This window comes from Macrobrachium nipponense, chromosome 2 (assembly GCF_015104395.2).
Source record: "Macrobrachium nipponense isolate FS-2020 chromosome 2, ASM1510439v2, whole genome shotgun sequence".
In the NCBI taxonomy this organism is placed as follows: domain Eukaryota; kingdom Metazoa; phylum Arthropoda; class Malacostraca; order Decapoda; family Palaemonidae; genus Macrobrachium; species Macrobrachium nipponense.
In genome coordinates, this window is record NC_087201.1 from 134,161,579 (window position 1) to 134,175,029 (window position 13,451).

Sequence of the window (13,451 nt, forward strand, 5' to 3'; positions counted from 1 at the left end):
CACACACACACACACATATATATATATATATATATATATATATATATAATATATATATATATATTATATATATATATATACATATCTATATATATATATATATATATATATATATATATATATATATATATATATATATACGTAACATCCAAGCAGTGAAAATCTTGATTATAGTTACCCAGTATTTTACTCATAGTTTCTTGAAATTAAAATGCCAGGCAAGGCTAATCTCGATTTATTCAAACTTTCATCTATGCAGAGTACTACAGTGCCTTATTTAAAAAAAAAAATTTATAGTAAGAGAAACTGTGCTGGTGCATATAGAAATTAGAGCAAACGAAAAAACGTTCCAATACGATTGCATCAACAAAATTAATGACTTCATCTCTTATCTAATAATATGAAGAGCGCAAATTCCCGAATTGTAACCGAGTACCGATCCTTCCCTGAAGAGGGGGGACGCTATATCTTACAAGAAAAAAAAAGAATCTTCCTGAAAACTCTCTCAATGTGTGTCCCACACCCAAATTCCCCGCGGAATATTTTTAGACTTAACCTTACCTAACCTAACTTAGGAGCATGGAAAAAAAAAAAACGTGGCTGGCGCAATACTAATATAGTACATCTCGGGAATTAACCACCCAGCACCAAAATCATCTTTCGGTGAGAGACACCAAGGAACGCCGGGTGAGGATGGAAGTACGAAGGAGAATGATAGTGATGGATCAAAAACCATCAGTATCCCAAGAGTAAAAATGCCTAATTACAAAGTGAGGCCTTCCTGGAAGTTACTTTGTGAGTACACGCGCACATGCAAGTTAGAACAAAAAAGCTGATGTGCACGAGTACAACTTGTGTATGATTTGTCAATGAGACTAAATTATAACTAATGATTCTAACAACCGATAAGACAACTTTCTCGTATACAGAGAGAGAGAGAGAGAGAGAGAGAGAGAGAGAGAGAGAGAGAGAGAGAGAAAAATTTTGAGGACTGTGAACAGTTACATGAAGCTACAGCCTATCTGTCACAAAATCTACTGTAAAAACTAAAATTAACAGTCACGTTTCGTATTCAGCGGCAAGTTCTTTTTTTTTCTAGATGAATGTTATATTGATGGGATAAAATATTACAATTTATTCGTCTTCAGTTACTAAAAAAAAAAAAGTTGAGGTAAATTAATGTCATAGAGGCAGTCAACAGTTCATTCAATAATCCACTTCTTTTGCCCTAATCATGATGCTCTCACATTTACTTGGAAATCATCCTCAATTAAAATAAATAAATAAGCTTCATCATTCATGCGTCGCAATGGTGCCGACATAAGTATATCGATGGCATTAAGCTTTCATACATTATGCAGGAATAGATATCTCATGGTTTGCGTTGTTACTTATGTTGTTTTACAATGATTTATGGTGATAATGACAAAGAAAAATTCGCTCCAAAACGCAACCCCTTTAGTTCTTGCCTTTTGCAGACAATTTCCCAAGAATATTGTCACATACATAAAACATATCAATAAACATTGATAAACATCCCATGTACATGTTAATAATAATCCTAAAAAGTCTGTGAATGATGACTAATGATGAAAATATTAGTGATTAATGCAATAAAAATAACTCCTTATATTTCGACGAAATTAACATTGTCACTTATGGTTAATAAAGATCAATTTACATGAAGTGTGCTGAAAATAATCCTAAAAAACTTGTTAATAATGTTTACAGACGAATACAATGGTGATTACTGCATGAAAATAATCACCAAAAGACGAAAAGAAGAGAAAGAATGGATAATGGGAAAAAATAGCTTTACTCACAAAATTTTGAGAAGTTCTTGTCTGGTTCATTTTCTTTGCAGAGTTGTCAGTTGCATTAATCCCTAAATAGGGAGGGGTCATCAACAAGAAGTAGGAGGAGGCTGGCAATGTTGAAAAGACTACGCCAATTTAAGTACACTGAGTTGATAGAAGAAAGACGAGATCATCAAATGGTCTGTTGTAAGTCCATAGCTTCACAGACCCAGTCGTAGCCATAGAGTTCGAAAGTTTTCATAGCCCTGAAAGTCACATAAATTTTTTTCATTGTAAGATTTTTCTTCTGGTTCAAGGCTCAACCCTCTTCCCCCACCGACAAGAGCTTTCGTAAGCCGTTCACAGGTACTGCAGGCATCCTTCCTCCCAGGGCGAAAACCGAAATGATAATGGGGGAGTAAAAGTCTTGTTGTCATATCTTAACTTAACCACTGAGGCATAAGGCAGGCTCACCTTCATTCAATCACGATATTTTTCGTACAGTGCCCTGATGCTGAGGTGATTCTAAATACTGCCGGTTTGGAGTGTATTTAAGTCTAGTGGCTCGAATGAACGAGCAGGTGCATATTCATGGAAGACCTCTAGAATAACCCCTGTATTTTGTTGGTGCTGGAATGCGTGCCTCTCGGGTCCTTTAATGTTATTCCTCCCTTAATAATGTTTTCCCCAGCAACTTCGGTCCTTGTAGCAGTTACTTTCTTCGGCCTAGAGCGCTGCTCTGGATGGATTCCCCGAGAACAGATCTTTGGAGGTATGGAGTCTGGAAGTTATAGTTCCCCATTGACCAAGTATGTCTTGAAGATTCCATTAACCGCCTCATCCTCCACTTTTGGTAAAACACTTGCAGTTGCAAGGGGATCAACGGTTGATCCCCTTGGTCAGAGGTTCATAATTTTTATTGAAAAAATAATTGAGGAATTTGAGTTATATAAAAACGTGATTCACCTTAATATCTTTCCATATGACTTACAAAAAAAATGTGTACTATAATTTGTGCATATTCAGCTATGGCCCGCAGGTGCACCCCCATTTATAGACTCCTAGTTACGCCTATGGATCAACCTTCTTGGCTAGAACAATTTACTTGGTGGTTGACTTCTACACAAATCTTTCACATGACATGGCCAAGGTTTTTTTTGGCAATTAGCAACATTTGCAGCTCACGTTTTTGGTCTATCAACCCTTTTTTCGTGCATTTTCCTAATGTACCCTCCTATCTGGTATTCGGCCGGCCTCGTCAATAAAAGGTTCCACTAGTTGGAAACCACACATGATGGTGGCACTAGCTTCTAATCTGATGGGGAGCATACATACATTTGGAGGGTTTTTACAGGCACATGACATCATTATCACTATCAGCATTACAAGGATACACTCATTCGTCACCTCAGGTGTCAGTCACTATCACTGTAAGAGTAATAACAGGCTAATGAATAATTTTTCTTTCTCTACACACAACTTGCCTGTCCTTTCCTTTAATATCACTGCTTTCCTCTTTACCGTCACTTGTTAGGACGCTGCCTTGCTCATTAACAATACTGTCACCAAGATCTCTTGCCGGAAAAGGCTGGTAATCATCATTATCATCATCGTGTGAACATGGAACTCATCCAGAATAGCTTTACCATAAAAGCCACCACACACAGGACATGGTTCCCTTGTTTTGCCTTTTTTCACACTCTCCAGGGACGTTTTGGCAGATCGCCCTTACCCATTAAATCCACGTTGTCTAAACTCATTATAGTGGTAATATATTACCTCTAGAAGCAATAACACTCCAATATAAGCTTAAAGTTGTTTACGTAGACAATTTCCGGGCCCTGATTTCGTAGTCAAGCGAGTGAAGCGATAACAAATGCTCTGAATCTGATTGGCTGGTCAGCCGACCGGCCCATAAAATGATTCTCGAGCCATAGACAACCTTACAACGGCTCTCCACATCCTGCTTCGCCGCCTAGCGTAAGCTAATAGCTTCGCTTGCAAAAATTCCTCACAGACCCTCTCTGGGGACCGGGTACTTTGTTGCAAGCGTTAAACGAAATAGAGGGGGGGAGCGTAGCACTATTTCTTATGACAAATTTCACTCGATTGTTGGAAATTTCGTTGGAAGTGGCTCGTAAACTGTTTCTCGAGAGATGAATTCGTATAGATGAAAAGATTTGCAGGCTACACTTCAGATTCAGTAAAATATACTTTACAATTTCAGCAACATATAACATACTATTGTCTGTAAAAAGGAAACGGTCCTCTAGATATAAGATACGTAGGGCATATGATGACAACACTATGGACGTAACTACAACCCCATCACAACAATGGAGACACCCGCCAGAATTTTGTGGATGTGCATGACAAGAAACTGCCTCTAAATTACCTTAGTAGACACCGAAATCATCCCCCAGGAGGATAGTTATGGGAGATTGTGGTCAGTGAATGATGAACACTGTGCTGCAGCAACCTACATAAAATAATGGATGTCACATGTACATCTGCATTCCAATCGATATATATATATATATATATATATATATTATATATATATATATATATATATATATATAAACAGATAGATATAGATATATATATATATATATATGCATACATATATATATATATATATACATAGTATATACTACGTATATATATATACATATACACACACACATATATATATATACATATATATATATATATATATATATATATATATATATATATAATTGGTTATGTAATGCACACGTAAAATACTACGCAAATTCAAAACCCACCACTAGTTCACTTCCTAGTGTCTACAGTCAGTGCTCATTGCAAAATAATTGCATCCCTTCGCTAGTGTGAATGATCGATTTCTGTGCCTTGCTTTTTTCAAGGGTAAAGGTGGAAGAAAAAAAAATAAAGGTTAATTTCTCTTCTCCCTTCTCAACGTTCGGTATAGCATAATCCGGTAAAACATTCATTAATCAGCAATTGTCACACTATCTCAGTACAATATCAAGTAACTGACAACGTCGTGCTAATTAGGTCTTTCTATTGTGAAGCTTTTGTGGTCCCGGTCTGGGATAATGATATATGAAGACGTTTTTCCCATCTTCATAAGACAGGAGGAAGTATGGAAGATGATGGACTTTTTCGCTAATGCGCTGAGAGAGAGAGAGAGAGAGAGAGAGAGAGAGAGAGAGAGAGAGAGAGAGAGGATTATGTAATCATATTTTCAACTAAAAGCGCACTTGCATTTGTTGCTACCGTCTCCACATAGGACATAGAAAAATTATTGCGAAAAACTTGTCATAACTACTCTTTAAAACATATATATATATCTTACACTGATTGATGTAACATTAACCTTATATGAATCTGTGTAGTAAATCTCCCTCGACAAGAAATAATGGATGGAATCTAGAACTGAAGAGATAAAATACATCCCACTGCGGGAACTTCTTTACATACAAGATATGTGACACATGAAATAAACTGCCACCAGAAGAGTTGTAAACAGCAACAGTGTGGAAGAGTTTAAAAGAAAGCTAGACAAAATCATTAGGACACTGAATGAACAGCAAAACCTGCTCTTAGAGATAAGTGAGCACAAGATGTCTTCTCGGATGGACTAACATGATCCCAGATATCCGCGCAGAAATTCCTGCTAATAGCCAAGAATTTCTTCTCGCTTACTTCATTATCAACCCGCGTCAATCTTGCCTCCGTAAAAAGTGAATAATAAAAGTCATTGCAAAAACGTCACTCCACCGGAAGTTCCCATGAATTAAAGATCTTTTGTGGCCGTTTTTCAATAATATGGAACTGTAAGCTCCGCTTAATGCAATAAAGCAGTTTCGTCAGTCGGAACAAAGGATACCGTACACAAGATAGAAAACTAAGAGGATACTAAACATGACTACTGGAAGCGTTAAGGTGGAGTTGAATATTAGGATATTATACAAAGGGAGGTGAAAGGCATATTTGCAGAATAACAAACTCAAGGAAAAAGCAAAGACAAAATCTGGGATAATCAGGTGTCATTAAAAATAGAAAAGGAAAATTCTAGCATATGGATGACGACATAAAACGAAGATGATGTGATTACCAATATTAGCTTCTTTTAAGCAGTGATGGAGATACATTTAATAAAGGTTAACAAAGGCTTGTACAAGTAAAAACTATATATGACAAAGCTTCAGGACCATCCGAGGTGCAAATTGAAGTGTTCAAGGTACTTTGTATAGTAGAGAAGGATGTATTGTGAAAATGACATATCTATCCCTTGCTATTTTTTCTTCCGTGGTCAGTCTCTTCTAAGAGCTCTGCTTCTTAACATCTTTTTCATAATAGTCTTAGATTTTCTCACCCGCTGTTCCCTCCTTAAACTACCATTCATTGAAGGTTATGTATTCTCCTTATGACCTTAGTACTATTAAACGACTGGCATTGACCTACTCTACCTACCATCTGGTAAAAGTACCATTTACACATCGCTTCCGTCAACACTACTTCCGCAACCAACCTAAACAGCAATTATTGCGACAAGATTACAATCTCTTCCCCTCACGTTGTCGTCTACCGAGCAACGAAATTACTGAGATCTACTAACAAACAAACAATACTGCTTTCATTTCTAAGTACTCACGCGATCGAATATACGTGGATATTTAGGATACCTTTAGAACATTATTCAGTAAGTTAGTCCCCCTCCCTATCATGAATTACATGATGGTGGGGAGGACTAACTTGCTGAATAATTTTCTAAATACAAAAGCTCCACGTATATTCGATCGCGTTGCCAGAATTTGGTGGAATTTTGCGTTAACTGTGAACAGGTCTTCTCTTTCTTAGACCATGGAATTTTAAAAGCTAAGTACGGTTAAAGGCAAACGTTTCTTCCAACATAAACAAACTGGAGTAGATGGAAATGGGAGTCATAGCCTACCTTATACAAAACGGCGAGTTCATATTGTCTTCCGTTGCAACAGTAAAGTATAAGTAAGAGGATAGGAAATTAAGTTGACTGCTACTTTGGTGCCCAAGTGTCACGGGCTGATTTTCCCTCACCATGACATTACGATAAGAGATTAATAAGACTACTAGTATACATATACACTTTTGTCAGTCTTCTTACCTGGAGACACGGGTCGGAGAATGGTACTGTCATAGTTGACACGGTGGGTATGAAGACTAATGACCTTTACGCTGCCTGGGAATTAAGGTAGGCCTGTCCTACCTGCTATTACATGATATTCCTTGTGTGTATGGGTCTTACTACTGATGAGGCCAGGTGATGTCTTCCCACTGGGAGGCAGTTGATGTGCTGATTTCCATTTTAGGGGTATTGAAGAAAATTCCTGGTATTCAGCTTGTTTCTTTATTACTCACTACATCATGCCATATTTCTCCCAGGCGTAGTCTCCTGGACTTGGTTACTTTACCTAGTCTTCAGAACTCCTGGACTAGATCTCTGGACTAGATCCCTTGCAAGGGATAGATAATCATTTGTATTAATAACTTGGTAAAATAACCAGAATGAGAGGTAGACTGATTGACGTCCTTTTCACATGAAAGCATTCGTGATCCTTACATGTGTCTTTTAGTGTTACCAAAAGCAGACGAAAGATTCAGGGCAGCGTTCCCATACTCAGAGTGAGAGAAAAACAAGGGATTGGCTATACTGCCACGCACTTGTCCACAACAGAAACGAAAACATTTCACAGTTCCAATCACTTACAATAACAGTGTAAAGATATTAGAGGAGGATGATGAATCAATTCCTAAACAAATCACTAATACTTAAAGGAATATTTTTCCCATTACACAAGAACTACTTTTTGCACTTAATTCTTTAGATATATGACAATCATCAGACTCATTTGTTACCAAACCAATGACAGCTGAAAATGGCCATGGGCCGCTTTCAGAGTGTGGCCAATAATTTCGGTTTTTGGAAAATATTTACCAGTAAGCTTTTTGTATATGTGCACATATAATGATGACTAATTACTCTTTTAGGTAGATCTAGGGTACTTATCCGCGGCGGCCTAGACTATGGCAGTTGTGGTTATTAAATGCAGTTTTACCTACTGAACAAGAATATTAAGTAATATTTATTCGGACGACTGTAATTAAACCCCCAGGGTCCAGTACAAAACACGGCAAAATTCATTGGACGCCCCAATCCCTATACTCAGTTTTTTTTCCATCTGTCCATCCGCCTGTGGTGTTTCCGTATGGTAACACTGTGTCCCGGGCTTTAGATAGTTACATTCAGCTTACATTCAACAACAATAATAATATCCTATTTCGAATATTAACGGTGTACTTCGCATACAGTAAATTATTAAAACACTTTTCAGTTGCAAATGTACACCCAGATATCCTTTTATTTACCTAAAACTTACACATACCGTAACTATTTAAAGCCGGGACGCAGTGTTACCATACAAAAACACCACAGGCGGATGGACTGATGAAAAAACTACTTCCTTGCAGTCCGTGCGGACTGCTTCTGTAGAAATACCTAATTGGTGACCAAAATATTATGTGAGTTGCAATTTATTGTAAGAAGTTTATCAGTAGGCTGCACAGAAAGGCAAGAAATTTATATTTTACGTTGATTTTTAACATTTGCAAACTACAACCTTTTATTCAGCCAAAGACTGAGTGAAATGTAGAAGGATATATAAAATATTTATATGAAGTTAGATGTATTAATCTGGGTTTTTCATAGGGGAGGGTGAAGTTCTCAGCCCAGGCTAGAGAGCTTAGGTTAGTACAGTATTTATCAGCCAGGAAAGTCCAGGGTTTGAGACCAAACCTTTATTAGGGTAGTGGGGCAACAGTAGAAATGATTTGCAGTGGTAACACTTTGTATTAAACTTGCATTTTTCAGTCAGCTTGACTGCATAGCCTAGTATATCCAGTTGGTGTTGGGCTCTCCCTCTCTCTCTGGCTAACTGTTTTTTTAATGTAGGCCCTTCAACATTTAGATAAGAATGGGTTTGTGCAAGAACAATCGTTGCTACCACTTGAAGCACCCCATCATATTTTAAGATTTAAAGCATAGCTAATTGTACTTAGTCCCTTCCTGTTTACAAAGTAAATAATTGTTACTAATTTCAGATTAAATTTAGATGATTTTAACCTTTTTTGCCTTTCTAGTTGGCCAAGTATCCCATTTTATATATCATGTGTCAAATATTGAATTGAAAATGTATATATTTATCAGTTAATGCTAGAAAGTGATAGTGCAACGCTGTCTCGCTTTGTTAGGACATACATTTTGTTGATAAATATATGTCTATATGTAAGTGATTGCTTAGAATAAAAACCAACTGAGGGAAAATTTAACCTTATATAGTATACATTACAGGTACATGTAGCTCTTTATCATACAAGTGAGGAAAATTACTTGGGCTGTGGATGAGCTTTTCTATTTTTTATTCATTTATTCCCAAATCTTGTCTAAAAATTATTACTTGTTCATTTGATCTTAAACCTTTGAGATTAACCCTCAAGATTAGTCTTTTACTATACAGATTTTAAAGACTTTAAGTACAGTACATATTCTCTTTTGTATTTTACCCAGGCCCCAAGAATCTATATAAATCGAAGGGTATCTAGTATTAAAATCCTGTTTTTCTGTTAGGTTTTCATTCTTCCCTTGAGTAAAATATTTTATTGATGTAATTTCATGGTCATTTTTATTTTTATACCCTCATTTCCTTTCAAATTTAGACAGTATCCTTCCATGCGATTTCCATGAACACTTACAGTATTTTATTTCTTGTATTCCTAGAAATTTCTATGTTTATTGATTTTCCAAATATTTTGAACATTACACAAGAAGTAAATTTTTACAGTTTCTTAGATTTTTTAAGTAGCAGTTTGTTTTTATGTTTCCAGCTTTTCTTTAGAGTATTTGTGGCCATTCAGCATCACTCCTTTTCAGTATATTTTGCATAATTAATTGAAGTATTTGTGGTGGCACCTGAGGCTAAGTTAAATCAGTGGCCACATTTAATTACCTTACAGGGCATGTGGATGGTTGGGGGCGGTGGCCTGTCTGGTGTCTGTGTATGAGAGAGCCCGTGTAACCCATGGTCTCAAATCCTGTTGTTTTTTATGCTCAGCATTATGGCCTTATTTAGACTATTTCTTGCTTACGCAGACAAACACGTACACTCAAACTCACATGCATATAGTGTGTGTAATACATATAGTATATATATATATATATCTATATATATATATATATATATATATATATATATATATATATATATATCTATAGGTCTGATGCCTTTGTATAATAAGGCGCCCTGTGAGGTTATTTAGACCTGCGATAATTTTACGCTTTTTTTTACGCTAAGGTCGGTTTGTTATGACTTCCAGACTCATTGGAGTGTCTTGGATTTCGATGATAATTTACGAAGTCATTATCTTCTTTGGTTATGACGACGGAGCTGTTTCAACTCATGATGATAGTTTCTAAGTTCATTCAGTATCTTCTTTCTGATGTGAGGTTTCTAGTTGAAAACATAAAGTACAAAAATATCTCTATTCTCTGAGACTACATGATGAAGATCAGATAAAATTGGACAGGTCTTCTAATGATGATGGCTGATTGAATTCTGCCTTACAATCTGGTTTACAAATCATAAAGGGAGCAGACAGTAGCTCGAACATACGAACATACACACAGATGACATAGATTACAAGTCACGTAGGCCGTTTGAGTTATAGGTCACTGTGGTTGTCTCAAGCAGGAAGCTTAGACTACAGTTTACGAAACAATTGAATGACCGCAGGTGACGGCAACTAGACACTAACTGATTACAACACGTCATCTTAGCCTACTTTATCGTATCTGGTCTGATCACATTCCTGCAAACAAACAGGGTCACTGGTTTTAATCAATCATAGTTTTAGTTTTTTATATATGGAATAACATTCCATATATTATATTATGTAGCACTTACATAAATGCTCGGTCGGCTACAAAACCAAACACTGAATGTTACTCAAGCTTGACTTGCATTTGACTTATAGGAGTGTGATACAGACACTATGGTGAATATATATAGATATATAGAAAATACTTATAAGTAAAAAAAATTCATGGTGTACACAAATAAGATATAAGACATATGCATATGATAATATTCGTAAATAATAATGATCACGTGATATATAATATGTTTTTCACTTCAACTCATTAAGATATATATGCTACAGAAAATACTAATGTACTCCTGATAATTGCATAACATAAAGATTAACATGATAAAAATCATATTTTAACGGATAAAAATCATATATGAAGTGATAAAAACCTTATATTAACTGATATATTAACTGATTTATTAATTGATATATTAACTAATATGGTAACTGATATTTTAACTGATATAGTAACTGATACATTAACCCATATACTAACTGATACATTAACCCATATGCTAACTGTAGTTATTGGTAAGATAAAAGGTAACAGATTGATTATAGGCTACCTGATTTATATATACATATATATATTGATTCATATAATTATGATCAATATATGTGCACTTAATACAACTGATTAACATAAATGACTAATCTAAGTGTTTAATCTAGGTGCACTTTAAATAGATTCCTAGTGCGTACACGCACAGATATATATTGATTCTGTTATTTACTGATACTTTAGCTATGATAGTTTTATAGATATTGACCCTTTACTGATACTTTATATATGGAATACATGACCAAGGATATACCCACTACACATTTAACTAGCGTTTTGAACAACTTTTCGCCCATTACACAGTTCCTGACAACCACCTATAGCCAAATGAAATAGCCAATTCCAAATGGTTAAAAACAAGGGGAAATTGCCTGGGCAGGGTCCGACGTTCTATTTTGCGCCCATACTTGTTCTCTGCATCCTATGCCACACGAATACGTTCGCAATGAATAAATTCATCCCCAGCACGAGTCCTGCACCAGCAAACGTAGAGTTAAATATCCTCCTTGGTCATAATTGTCAGAAGTATGTCCCTTTGTAGTCAATTCCGACAGCCGCAGGAGCATTCCGCATTAAAAACGAGATTAACGACGGGATACGGGTGTCGGTCCAAGAAGTCCACAAAATAGGCTTGTTCACTTATGATGGTGCTTATTCCCTTCACATTGTAGGCGGTTGTTACTTCACTGCTGTCGTCAGCAGCGACAAACGGGTTTTGGAGTTGTAGACTATCTGTCCAGGCATGAGATGTGAAACTCTCGTACTGCAGGGTACTGTAACCAGGTTCCGTTAATCAGCCTGTAAGTGAAATTATACTTGTCACAAGGGCAAAGTAAATCCAGACAACATCCAAATATGGGAGGGAGAAAGCCGTTAAGGACTAGACTTAACCCACATGAATTCGCTGATATTTTATGGAATTCAAAAGAGTCAGCTGTACATACTTTTTTATCCTTGGCATTATAACAATGAGTGAACCTATCCAGGTCTCTGACGACCGTAAAAATATCCGTATTAACAGATATCAATACGAATCCCAAAGAAAATTTGATATTACTGGTAGTAAGTTACTAGACAAAGAAGTGGGAAACGGAGCTACTTGTAAGATTGCCAGGCAACATAAGAGTCAAAGAGAATATTAATCATGATTCTGTAATTCTCTACACTTAAGCTGTGATAAAACCCGATCCTATGTGCCCCTAACAAAATGTTCATATTCAATTTTCTCGCGTGCATCCTCTGAGGTTAATTTTTAGGCAGGAGATGCTATGAAAGAACCCACTATGTAACTAATTTCTATATAAACTTTGGGTTTTTCAAGAAAATGTGACATTTTCCCATGAATGTGATCTACTTGAATTGTAATATGCTAATGTTGCAAGTAAATTTTTCATATCCATGACCTGATACTTCTAAAATGTCCATTTACCAATGTCATAAGCTGATTTATTGACTAATTGTCTATGAGGTTCAGAAAAAATTAATTCATTTTGATGTTATAGAAATTCTATTTGCTTATTTTGTTCATTAATTTTAAAACGATTGCAATTCCTTAACTAAGCTTGCATTGATCACCACGGATAAGAATAGGTTACGGCTATGTATGTCACCATGACCTATGAACCACATTTGAAGTTCATGAGCTAAGCATTCCACTCTCCAGCCAACTTATTTTGTAAGCACAAGATAACACACAACTACAAATGAAGCCTGTGCAAGCGAATTATTGGGGTTAAAAGGAACAGTGATGCATGTGCGATTTATACGATGATTCAGCAACACGCACTAGGCAGGAGGCTGCGCTCAAGCCAGCTTTAAGAGTTACGTTACTCGCTGTAAAAAATACGACATTAGTACATTCAAATGATAGCCATGTATAAATTGGATATTTTTGTTTTAATACTCCATTCACACGAGAAGAATGTCTAAAAAAAACAGTACCAAAATTGAACAGTATAATATTAGTTTCATGTTGGAAACCTGCAAGATTGTAAAATATATGTAATTACTTATGTTAAATTAGATATTCCTCATTCAAACTAATGAAAAAGGTTTCCATACAATTGTTTATATATATTTACCCTGTAAGATCCATATAGGATTATTCACATAGATATACATTTTCACTTCTAGACTTCCTG